Raw genomic sequence first — 13,987 nt, forward strand, 5'->3', positions numbered from 1 at the left:
CAGATAGGATAGTTCATTTTCCTTGAAGTATCTTCTCACCATTTTATATAGACCTAAATTTCACCCATGCCTACATTGCCTTCTTTCACCAAATCAAGGCTTTTAATAAAAATTTATCAATATCTGTTTTCTGTGGACATACGCTATAGGAGTTGGAGACAGATGTAATTCCTCCATTTTCTCCCTTGATCCTAGTCTGCATAATTAAGTATCAGACTAGATAATCCCTTAGGTCTGCTCATTATTCCAGTCTATTTAATACCAACATATCACTCTGGGATAGGTTACCGTGCTTTTACAGGCCTTAAAATGTATAGGTTAAAAGATTTACAAGGTAGCTGAAGTTGTGACCTCCTTCTTGGGGGAATGGAAGGGGCATGAAAGAAAGGATAATTCAGAGAAACGTGGCTTAAGTACAGCACTAGAGCTATAACTCCTGAAGTTATTTAAGCCTTTCTCTTTTACTGTCTTCCATATAGTCCCTGCTGGGTGAAATCTCCAGTTGGCCTAAAAGACTTAATCACCTCTGGCTGGATGAGTATTAGCAGTTCATTTGCATAAGTACTTGTCATTATCATTAAGCATGTTTGCTTTCAGATATATTTAAGTCCACATTAACTCCTTCTTGCCTGACATTAGGATCTCTCAAATTGGCAGTGGCTGCATTGTATTTCCTCTGAACCAGTCTCCTACTTAAGACATAACTAGGACAGCTGTATTCTTTAAATGCTCAAAGGGAAACGATTTCATCTACTGAATGAAAAATTTAAGACACACAAGTTCTGTACAAAGTCAAGATGTAGTCACACAGAAATGAAAACCCAGACTCTAAAGCATAATACAGTAATAGTAAATGGTGTGGTGTAACTTACTTGCCAGAACACCTCCCGAGGTCTCAGAAGACTGTAGTTGTAATCATAGCTCTACATAAGTGTTGACGGCTGCTCTTCAATTAATCAAGATTTAGGTAGCTGCAACAAGTAAAATTTTAAGTGCCTGCAACTCAGTGTAAAGCCAAATCCTAGGGTTAGGCATCCAGACACTGTATATGAGGCACAGATTTACCAGAAATACTCAGGCTGCTGTGATATCCCTATAAATTTGATTCATTGCACGGGTTTACGTTCCCCTGTCATACAGTATGGATGAACTGCTGGATGCACTTGCTTCTGTCCTTCATTGTGGTTGGCTTCATACACCCCATCATGGACACTGTGGGGACGTGACACTTCAGGAAGAAGAGTCAAAGAGCTACCAGAACTGCAGCACTACTGTCTAGGGCTGGTGGTCCCACCCTTCCCCAAAGTTTGAGCCACCATGTCCTCTGTGGTAATCCTGAGCATGGCCCTTATCAAGCACCTCCCTCATTTTGTCCCAGAACGTGAATGTTTTGGGCTTTCTAAAACAAAGGCAACTGCCCTTGTGAGGCTAGGGCACTGAAGCCTAGGGAACGGAATCTGCTCCACAAGACAGGGAGAGACATTATTTACCTGCTGGTTATGGTAAATAATCAGGAGGAGAGACCTGCCTCTAAGGCTTGCTTTCTAGACTTCCGTACATTTTAAATTGATGAAACCAGGAGTAATCTTCAGACTGAGAACTGAAATCCAGAATGTCTCATGAACATGAAATATATGTTAAGCTAAAGAAACTTCACTTTCACTTGGTCTCCTTCAGGGCATGTGACTCCTGAGAGCCCTTTTTTCTACCTTATTTTGGAGAGAATCCATCTTGAAAAACTTACTACTCTGGCAGAGCACATTTTCAGAAGCTGGAGACAAGGGTTTTAGCTGAAAGAAAAATTAAACCTTGGTGTTTCACCTCCTAGTAAAGCAGTCTAACAATTAAGCTACTTCTACAGAACTTAAGGACTATTAATGGTGGTTTTCCTTTAAAAATATTTCAACATAATTTTAAAACAAAATACCTAAAATTTATTTAAAATAAATATTTTAATAAGCATTTTCTAAAAAAATATTTTCATCTGACATGTTCCAGAAATGTTCAGAGTTTACATATCTGATGGGTATTTAGGTATGAATCTGTGTAGTTTCTGACTGAGTTTTGCAGAAACAGAGACCAGGTCAGTTCCAAGCCTGCCACATAATATTTAACTTATTAACTGAAAAGGACTTAGAAGAATGTCGTGGTTTAGCCCCAGCCGGCAACTAAGCACCACGCAGCCGCTCGCTCACTCTCCCTCCCACAGCGGGACGGGGGAGAGAATTAGGAAAAACCTCGTGGGTTGAGATAAACACGGTTTAATAGGACAGAAAGAAAGAAGGGAACAATAATGATAATACCAACAAAGGAATGTATAAGAACAAGTGATGCCCAATACAGAAATTGCTCACCACCCCGTGATCGACAGCCCGTCCCCGAGCAGCGATTTCCGCCCCCCCGGCCAACTCCAGTTTATGTACTGGGCATGACGTCGTATGGTAGGGAATATCTCTTTGGCCAGTCTGGGTCAGCTGTGCCGGCTGTGTCCCCTCCCAGTTCCCCGTGCACCCCCAGCCTGCTCGCTGGCAGGCCAGCACAAGAAGCTGGACTGTCCTTGACGGCTCAGCAACAACCCAAAACATCAGCACATTATCAACAGTTTCTCATCCCAAATCCAAAACACAGTCTCACACTGGCTTCTGTGAGGAAAACCAGCTCTATCCTGGCTGAAACCAGGACAGTATCCACCCCTTATTCCATACCATTTACGTCATGCCCAGGTCCTATACTTTTCAGTACATTCCAATTATTCATTATTACTCTTCCTGTCCTTTAATATATACACACAGATATCACTCTCTTAGTCCATGGGCCATCACTTAAAATGTCTATGGAGTTCAGTCAGTCCATGACTCTGGGCTTCATCCATCATAGCAGTCTCTCAGGGCAGGGGAGATGGTATGTGGTGTTGGATTGTCATCTGGCACGGTCCATGTCCATGATCTGCAGGTTGAAGATGTCGATCTCGAGGGATTTGTTGGGCGCAAGCTGCTGAAGCCAGTTCTGGTTTCATCACTGCTGCACGTTGCTTGGTTTCAGTGAAGCTCATTCTTCATCAGTCTGGGTGATTCTTACTATAATACCATTGATATGGTAGATAGCAGCCATAGTAGTAATGTCATTCTGAACAATTAACATAATACAATTCAAATCATTGACTGTTTTCACCCAAAATCAAGTCTCCTTGAGGTACACATCGGACTTCCCCATCCTTCCGCATTACCCACCAAGTGCACCCAGGTCCCTGGGCAAAGGCAATCCCACGAATGGGTTTGCCTTTTCCTAATGCAGGAGTAACCCAGACTGTCTTCCCCAGCATGTTTCTCACATGCACCACAGGGACTTTATCCCCTTCTACAGTACGTAGAAGTTTTGATTGGGCAGGGCCGGCTCTATTAGTAGATCCCCTAGTGTTGACTAACCAGGTGGCTTTGGCTAAATGTTTATCCCAATTTTTGAATGTCCCATCACCCATTGCTCTCAGTGTAGTCTTTAACAGTCCGTTGTATCGTTCAATTTTTCCGGAAGCTGGTGCATGATAGGGGATATGATACACCCACTCAATGCCGTGCTCTTTGGCCCAGGTGTCTATGAGGTTGTTTCGGAAATGAGTCCCATTGTCTGACTCAATTCTTTCGGGGGTACCATGTCGCCATAAGACTTGCTTTTCAAGGCCCAGGATAGTGTTCCGGGCGGTGGCATGGGGCACAGGGTATGTTTCCAGCCATCCGGTGGTTGCTTCCACCATGGTAAGCACATAGCGCTTGCCTTGGCGAGTTTGTGGAAGTGTGATATAGTCAATCTGCCAGGCCTCCCCATATTTATATTTCAACCATCGTCCTTCATACCAGAGAGGCTTTAACCGCTTGGCTTGTTTGATCGCAGCACACGTTTCACATTCATGGATAACCTGTGCAATAGCATCCATGGTCAGGTCCACCCCTCGATCCCGAGCCCATCTATATGTTGCATCTCTTCCCTGATGGCCTGAGGTGTCATGGGCCCACCGAGCTATAAATAATTCACCCTTATGTTGCCAGTCCAGATCCACCTGAGCCACTTCAATCTTAGCAGCCTGATCCACCTGATGGTTGTTTTGATGTTCTTCGGTGGCCCGACTCTTGGGTACGTGAGCATCTACGTGACGTACTTTTATGACGAGATTCTCTAGTCGGGCAGCAATATCTTGCCACAATTCAGCAGCCCAGATGGGCTTGCCTCTGCGTTGCCAGTTGCTCTGCTTCCATTGCTGCAGCCACCCCCATAGAGCATTTGCCACCATCCATGAGTCAGTATAAAGATAGAGTACTGGCCATTTTTCTCGTTCAGCAATATCTAAAGCCAGCTGGATGGCTTTCACCTCCGCAAACTGACTTGATTCACCTTGTCCTTCAGCCACTTCTGCAACTCGTCGTATAGGGCTCCATACAGCAGCTTTCCACCTTCGATGTCTGCCTACAATACGACAGGACCCATCAGTAAACAGGGCATATTGCCTTTCGTTCTCTGGCAGTTCATTATATGGTGGAGCCTCTTCAGCACGCGCCACCTCCTCTTCCGGTGATATTCCAAAATCTTTGCCTTCTGGCCAGTCCATGATCACTTCCAAGATTCCCGGGCGATTAAGATTTCCTATTCGAGCCCGCTGTGTAATAAGCGCGACCCACTTACTCCACGTAGCATCAGTCGCATGATGCGTAGAGGGGACCCTCCCTTTGAACATCCAGCCCAGCACCGGCAGTCGAGGTGCCAGGAGGAGCTGTGCTTCAGTACCAACCACTTCTGAGGCAGCTCGAACTCCTTCATATGCCGCCAATATCTCCTTTTCAGTTGGAGTATAGCGGGACTCAGATCCCCTATATCCTCGACTCCAAAACCCTAGAGGTCGACCTCGAGTCTCTCCTGGTGCCTTCTGCCAGAGACTCCAGGTAGGGCCATTCTCCCCGGCTGCCGTGTAGAGCACATTTTTAACATCTTGTCCTGCCCGTACTGGCCCGAGGGCTACGGCATGAACTATCTCCTGTTTGATTTGTTCGAAGGCTTGTCGTTGCTCAGGGCCCCATTTAAAATCGTTCTTCTTCCGGGTCACTTGATAAAGAGGGCTTACAATCAGACTGTAATTTGGAATATGCATTCTCCAGAAACCCACAACACCCAGAAACGCTTGTGTTTCTTTTTTGCTAGTTGGTGGAGACATAGCTGTTATTTTGTTGATCACATCCGTTGGGATCTGTCGACGTCCATCTTGCCATTTTATTCCTAAAAACTGGATCTCTTGTGCAGGTCCCTTGACTTTACTTTGCTTTATAGCAAAACCAGCTTTCAGAAGGACTTGAATTATTTTCTTCCCTTTCTCGAAAACTTCTTCTGCTGTGTTGCCCCATACGATGATGTCATCAATGTATTGCAGATGCTCTGGAGCTTCACCCTGTTCCAGTGTAGTTTGTATCAGCCCATGCCAAATGGTAGGGCTGTGTTTCCACCCCTGGGGAAGTCGATTCCAGGTGTATTGGACACCTCTCCAAGTGAAAGCAAACTGTGGCCTGCACTCTGCCGCCAAAGGGATCGAGAAAAACGCGTTAGCAATATCAATGGTGGCGTACCACTTGGCTGCCTTTGACTCCAGTTCATATTGAAGTTCTAGCATGTCCGGCACAGCAGCGCTCAGTGACGGCGTGACTTCATTCAGGCCACGATAGTCTACTGTCAGTCTCCACTCTCCATTAGACTTTCGCACTGGCCATATGGGGCTGTTGAAGGGTGAGTGAGTCTTGCTGATCACTCCTTGGCTCTCCAGCCGACGAATCAGCTCATGGATGGGGATCAGGGAGTCTCTGTTGGTGCGATATTGCCGCCGGTGCACTGTTGTGGTAGCGATCGGCACCTGTTGTTCTTTGACCCTGAGCAACCCCACCACAGAAGGGTCCTCTGAGAGACCAGGCAAGGTGGACAGCTGTTTAATTTCTTCCGTCTCCAAGGCAGCTATACCAAAAGCCCACCGGTACCCTTTTGGGTCCTTGAAATACCCTCTGCTGAGGTAGTCTATGCCCAGGATGCATGGAGCCTCTGGGCCAGTCACAATGGGGTGCTTCTGCCACTCATTCCCAGTTAGGCTCACTTCAGCCTCCAGTACAGTCAGCTGTTGGGATCCCCCTGTCACTCCAGAAATACAGATGGGTTCTGCCCCTATATGGCTTGATGGCATCAGGGTACATTGTGCACCAGTGTCCACTAAAGCCTTATATTCCTGTGGGTCTGACGTGCCAGGCCATCTAATCCACACAGTCCAATAAACTCGGTTGTCCCTCTCCTCCGCCTGGCTGGAGGCAGGGCCCCTCTAATCCTGCTCATAGTACTCGTTACCCACTTCTTGTGAATAGGAATCAGAAGTCCCTTCAAGAGGATCAGAGGTGAGATCAGCTCTTCTATTCTTTCTGGGAAGCTGCCCACTGGAAAGTGGAGCGACAATTTTTCTGGAGGAACCTGAACCCCCCTTTGTAATTGTTTTTCCTTGCAGCTCGCGTACTCGTGCCTCTAGGGTCGAGGTAGGTTTTCCATCCCACCTCCTCATGTCCTCTCCGTAGTCACGCAATTGAAACCACAGGGTGGCTCGGGGTGTGTATCCTCTATATCTTCTCTCTTGAACAGAAGAGCGCTTACTCCTAATGGCTGAGACACTGGTCCGTATGGGTGGAGGGTAGGGCATATCCTCTTTGAATTGCCGGAACTCTCGGGACAGTTTCTCTATAGCAGAGACGCAGGCCCGTAGGGAGGAAGAGAGACTTTCTTCGTATTGCCGGAGTTGGCCAGCCAATTCATCCACCGTTGGTCTCTCTCCGTCCTTCCAGGCCATTACTGCTAATGAGTTGGCATATGATGATGGTGCACTCCGTACAAACTTCCGCCACATAGGTTGCGTGCAATTGACTTCATCTGGATCTTTGGATGATTGTCCATTGTCCAAGTCACCATAAATCACTTCCAGCACCGCTAGCTCCCTCAGGTACTGGATACCTTTCTCCATGGTGGTCCACTTGCCTGGGTGACATAGAACATCTTCCTTGAAGGGATACCTTTCCTTCACACCCGACAGGAGTCGTCTCCAGAGGCTGAGGACTTGTGCACCTTTTCCAATTGCTTTGTCAATGCCCCCTTCCCTAGAAAGGGATCCCAGCTGCTTGGCTTCCCTACCCTCTAATTCCAGGCTACTGGCCCCATTATCCCAGCATCGGAGCAGCCAGGTGACAATGTGCTCACCTGGACGACGGCTGAAATCCTTTCGCATATCTCGCAATTCACTCAGGGATAGAGATCGGGTAGTTACCGTCTCTTTTATAAGTTCTTCCTCTTCCTCCTCTTCAAGCGATGACTCGCTCTCTTCCCTCTTCCGTGCTTGTGATGGCCCTGCTTCAGAGCACTCTGCCTCCTCACTCTCTTCCTCTGGCTCCTTCTTAGCAGGATCTTCCTCCTCCCTTACTAAACGAGCTGACTTCCGCTTCCAAGATTTCTTCTTTTGTACAGGGGCAACTGATACTGGGATGGGCTGGTTCTCTGGTTCAGCTGCAACAGTCTGAGTAGCTACAGTGCCCGCCGTGGGGGTTGGAGTAGTGGCAGTGCCCGCCGTGGGGGTTGGAGTAGTGACAGTGCCTGCTACAGACGTTGGAGTAGTCACAGTGCCTGCCACATTGCCATCAGACCCAGAGAGCCCCTCTCCCCTTTGCACAGTGTTAAATAGGGTTCGGTAGGCATGGGCCAGGCCCCAGCACATGGCAATGATTTGTGTCTCCTTGGAGCTGCCAGGCTGACAGCATACTTCTTCCAGATATTCTGCTAGTTTATCAGGATTCTGCACTTGTTCGGGAGTGAAGCTCCAAAACACCGGAGGTGCCCACCGCCCCAGGCATTTGCCCATGCTGTTCCACACACCCTGCCATTCATAACTATCCAGCCTTGGGGCAGATCTCCGGGTGATATTCTTAAATTGCTTGCCAACCTTAGACAAAACTGAAACCATGTTCCCCAGAAGTAGCAATAGAGGTATTTTAACCAGCCAAGGGTGTTCAAAATACTGAAAAATTATTGTGATGAAGGAGGAAATGTTATGATAGAGGGTATCAAAGGTACCATTCTGCATTTCCTCCATAAAAAACCTTTCAGAGGCAGAAGTATAATTGCTAATCGTCTCCACAAGACTGTAGCCAAAATACAGTAACGGCTTTAGTACAGAGCTCAGATGATACCACATTAAGCTCAAGGTCAGTGCTCTAAAAACAAAATTCACAGGCGAGACATTACTAATCATTGCAGAGTACAGCAGCCCGCAGAAACCAACACCGATCCTTAACATGTACAGCAAAGACGAGAGCATGATGCAACTCAAACTGATATTGTGACCTGCAACCGTTATTATCTCAAGCCTCGGGCCCCACGTTGGGCGCCAAAAAGGACTGTCGTGGTTTAGCCCCAGCCGGCAACTAAGCACCACGCAGCCGCTCGCTCACTCTCCCTCCCACAGCGGGACGGGGGAGAGAATTAGGAAAAACCTCGTGGGTTGAGATAAACACGGTTTAATAGGACAGAAAGAAAGAAGGGAACAATAATGATAATACCAACAAAGGAATGTATAAGAACAAGTGATGCCCAATACAGAAATTGCTCACCACCCCGTGATCGACAGCCCGTCCCCGAGCAGCGATTTCCGCCCCCCCGGCCAACTCCAGTTTATGTACTGGGCATGACGTCGTATGGTAGGGAATATCTCTTTGGCCAGCCTGGGTCAGCTGTCCCGGCTGTGTCCCCTCCCAGTTCCCCGTGCACCCCCAGCCTGCTCGCTGGCAGGCCAGCACAAGAAGCTGGACTGTCCTTGACGGCTCAGCAACAACCCAAAACATCAGCACATTATCAACAGTTTCTCATCCCAAATCCAAAACACAGTCTCACACTGGCTTCTGTGAGGAAAACCAGCTCTATCCTGGCTGAAACCAGGACAAAGAAACTTAAAAGAGAGCTTCTTAGTAAGATTAAACATCTCTGAACATTTCATCTCAACATATGAGCAGGTTTTTTGGACCATAATTTTTACTTCAGAAGTCATATCCCCAGTTCATGTTTCCAATATAGCTGTTTACATCTCCTTGCTCTCCTCTGACAACTGAGTAGTGCAGAGTCTGTTCCTGTAATGTACATAAAGTAATTTTTCAGAATATTTCCTTATACCTCTTTAAGTCAATGATGAAACCATTACTTACGGATTCCTGAAAACCTGGGTTATAAAAACCTGCTATGATTGTTAACTCAGGGAATTTTCTTTCCTGTTGCAGTGACAAACCGTGTGGTCATAAAAGCCTCGGGCTTCCCTGTGTAAAACTTAGGCAACAAAGATCTTGAAAACCTTGCATTTTCCTAGCATGAGGATTTAGGCAAAAAGACTAATATCATCTGTCATTATATCAAACTAACATATTATATATTCAGGTCACATTAATGATTAATATCCTACATATGGTATAAAATACACATTTTTGCATCTATTATTCTTCTTGAGAATAACATATGTGAACTGTATTTTGCACACAGCTTTATTTGTATTTTTGGTAACCTACATATCAGCACGTGCTTATGCACTGGGAACGGATGTTTTAATAAAAATTAGTTACATTCGGGATTCTTAACTCATTGTTTTCTACTGACTCACTCTTAAAACTCTTTTAGAACAAGAGGAATCACACCTCTTAGTAATGTACTTTTTTTTTTTTTTTAATATCCCTTCCTCCCTGCTGCTGCATTCATCACAGAAGCTAAAGTTGGAGGGCAAAGGAAAACAAACTTGTTTACAAATCTTAAATGGGCAAAGTAAACAAAGTGAATATCAGCTATGAAGTAGAATTGTAATCTTTGCAGGAGTTTTATCAATGTCTGAGTTGGGTGTAATATTGATTGGCAAGTTTTCACATACTTATTTCCAAAATGGAAGAGTAAAGTCCTTGCCTCTTGCAATATTTTCCTACAAGCAAAAGTCTTCCTGCTTACGGTAATGTGCACTAGGTCATGCATGCTTTCAACAATTCATATTAAATCCAACTTATCTCTGCGTGTACTTGCGATAAGCTCGTAAACCTGTAAACAACATTCATCAGCATATTCACAGCTGAAATTCATTCTGCACCTTTTCCACCAACCCTCTGTTTCAAGGGTCTTGTAGAAATAATTTCCTGATAACGTAGAAATGTCAGTCATATTTCCCAAATTTTAATGTCAGGCATAGCCACCTCAGTTACTGAAAATATCACAAAATACATTTTTAAAGCAAACAGGGTTTAACATTTACAAATCTGAAATGAATGTTGTGAAAAATAACAGTGAGCTAGATAAATTGCCAGCACTAACCACCTTTGGTGTCTGAGGTAGCATGAATATTTCTAATTCCATCGTTGCTCAAAACACAGACAGACCACTGAACTGAAAACTGTGCAATACTGAAAGAAGAACCTCCTGAAGAATTTCCTACGTGAAGACTGAGAACAATTTTTCAGTTAAACTTTTATTTCTTAAATTCTATCTGAGGATGAACAAGGTATAATAGAGTTTCATGTCTGTCATTCTCAATATAATGTAACCTAGTTGAATGCATCAAAATGTGACGTGATTTATATGTGATTTAGAACGGATTTCCTATTAAAATGGGGGGTTTTATTTTAAAGCATAATAGGAAAATTTTACATTTTTCTACTGTAAATATGAAGAACATGATTGTTGAATACAAGTGTATCTGAAGGACAGCAGTGTATTTGAAGCCATGATATTCAGAATAAAAGGGAGGCAATTTTTTAATTATTATTTTATTTTATTTTATTTTATTTTATTTTATTTATTTTATTTTATTTTATTTTATTTTACAGGGAAGAGACTTGTCCACCTCACTAGTACACAAACTCCCATTAGGGAGCCAGACACTTCTTTTGCTGGAGATCACTCTTGTATTTCCTGCAGATAAGACTGATAAAAGACAGTGCTAACAATAAAAAATATACATTACCACACATTTATATTTGCCTTGGACGCAATGTCACCTCAGCCTGCAGCTCACTATATACAGGTAAACAGTCTAAAACACAAACCAGAAGATAGTGGAAAATTACAGTACATTTTTTACCTGATCCCTATAGTCATTAGGCTAAGTGTCTTGGAAAGGAAAAGTCTAAGCTATGAAGTGTATTAATTACCAATAGGTTTCTCCCCAGAACGCTTATGCACTTCAGTCTCTACGTACGTTAAGCACTTCAGGATAATAATTAAAAAAGCTATTTTCTAGACAACAATACTAAAATAAAAATAAAACCAAAGCACCATTAAGTAAATGGGTTTTTACCTAATGGCAGTTAACTCCAGTCATTAGGTAAACTATATTAATGCACATTACTCCTTATGTCAATAATTTAATATTCCCCAAAATAATCTACAGATAAGGATTTAAGAAAATAGAAGGAGGAATTAATCTAATGCTCCCTGAGTCAATAAAGGAGTCTTGTGAAGGCAGTTCCAGTTGTTACTTACGAACACAAGAGAGATGGGCTAGGGTAGTCACGCATGGATTTCCAGAGGGAGAAGGGAGCTTTAGGTCTCCATAACTGGCATCACCAAGTACCACAAATCATAGTGACAACTGCCAAGTTTATGAATTAGGAGCTGGAATTAAGTCCCCCAAATTTGGTCCTTGCTGCCATTAAATATCAAATTTAGACTCCTAAGTACTAATGATACGTGCCATTAGATATCAAGTTTAGATTCGTAGATGATAATGACATATGTGGAATAATTAATACCAGTGAAAGACCAGGTCTGTAGATCTTTCCATGCTGCTTCATAAATTCTCAGAATAAATGAAAATTAATACTATGTTCTCTGTTTTCCAAAGCACAGTGTGGTATGATAATGGGTTTCATTTTTTCTAAAAAAACCTGCACGGCAACTGAGGATGGGGTGATCCTGCAGCTGTAAATTACCACAACTTACTGTCTTTCTAAGTTCAAGTAATAGCTGTATTACAGTGTATTTTAAAAGCTATGATATATTTATCAAGAAAACAATTAAGAGAGATGCCACAATTGCGACTAGTGCAGAACTGGACAGTCTCTAAGGGAAGAGATAAGTTTCAACTTCCCGCAAATATGACTGTCTTCTCTTTAATACCATTCAGGTTGCTCAAACTTAAACTGAAACTTTGGAAGTTTTTATTAAGGGCCTCGTGAGAAAAAGTTATGCACCAATCACTAATCTCAGTTTGCAAGTTCTGAGCCTCTCAGTCTGATTCATGCCAAAATGCTGCCAATGACCACACCAGAAAAACGCTACTGCAAACCTGTACTGTGTCTCTCCATTCGAAAACTTTTGCAAATGTGTGCAATTCCTTCAGTTACTTTCATTAAAAGGCTCTATAAATCATACTAACACTATAAACCTCACTTTGCCAGACTCCTGAGTTTTAACAATTAGGTTTAATTGTTTTTCAACAGTGTCCCCTTTAGTATGTACTAGGTACAAATTTTCTTATGCTGCAGGAACTTTTCCATTGCAATGTCACTGTCTAATTATTCTTTTAAGGTTATTTAATAGTCAGTGCAAATAGAAAGCCTCTTTTCCTCCATTTATTTATTGTATACAATAGAAAATTAATGTATCGTGGCCCAAGCATGATCTAAATGTCTGTTTATTCTTACTCTTTCTTTAAAACAACAGCTTTCATTTCTTTGTCTTCCATCCACAAACAAGTCCCAAATAATGCATGTCTTGATAATCTCTCAAGTTCTCCCCCCAGTAATTAAAGTTTTGGTTTTTTAAAGTAACTGAACATGCTGTGCCAAGTTGACTCAGAGTGCAACATGCAGCTTTTAGCACAAAAGGGAATGGCACCACATTGATTAAAAAAGGTGGTCCTCTCACTCCTTTTTACTGGGGGAAGAAACAACACAATATTATGTTTTCATCTAACTTACTTTTGGCTTTTCCTGTGGAACTTGTAATGAAAGAAGACTTAATTTCTCTGATGCTAAACAGAACAGTGATGTTTGAGTCAGAGGGACCGGAAGAATAAATACAGGTGTGTATGAAAATTCAGAGAAATATCCTTGCCTGGGAGTCTACATCTTCCACTTTCTTAGTGCTACATCTCGCATTCAGATCTGAATATCAGATTTTCCACAGCACAATGACACTTCAAAGCAGCACTTATCTCTGCTCAAGTAATGTGATGGCAGAATTAAAGGGATGATCCACAATCTGGTGTAAACTACAGCTCATTAAAAATAAGAACATTCTCCATAAATTTAAGGTGAAAAGATATCTTTTATCAGGCTTTAAAATTTGCATTAGTTTTACAGGAAGGCAGCATCTGAGCTGTTAAGTAAGATGGTAGCTGTTTGGACGTGCATGATAACATTCTCTGACCCTGCTTTCTACTAACACGTGTGAGACCATGTGTATGACCGTGCCTCAATCTCATGGCAATACTGAGAAAGCTGCCCCACAGAAGCTGATAATTGTCACAAGAGGTGATGATATGGAACCTAAAATTTTATCCAAGGTGATTGCCTCTAAGAGTAACTGGTCAAAGAAACCACAAGGGGAAAAAGAAATATTTGTGTAGATCTGAGCAAAGCACAGTGCCTCTGGTACAAGATAAGGTTATTGAAGAAATACTCTGAAATACTCTAGCTACTGTTATCTTCAAAGAAACAAGCAAGAAAAAATTCAAGATAGTGTATTAAATTTCAAAGAAAGGAAGAACATAAGAATAAGGAATCTTGTTAAAAGTAAATTGAAAAGAGCCAATTAGATGAGACCCTTGTAAAGGGCATGAAGCCTATGAGAAAACATCACATTATAGGTCCAGGGTATACTATGTATTAACCACAACAATCAGTATTCAAAAACCCATCACAAAAAATCAAAACCCAAAAGCCAACCAAAGAAAAACCTTAAATAACTA

Source organism: Phaethon aethereus (assembly GCF_964289735.1).
Source record: "Phaethon aethereus genome assembly, chromosome: 1".
In the NCBI taxonomy this organism is placed as follows: domain Eukaryota; kingdom Metazoa; phylum Chordata; class Aves; order Phaethontiformes; family Phaethontidae; genus Phaethon; species Phaethon aethereus.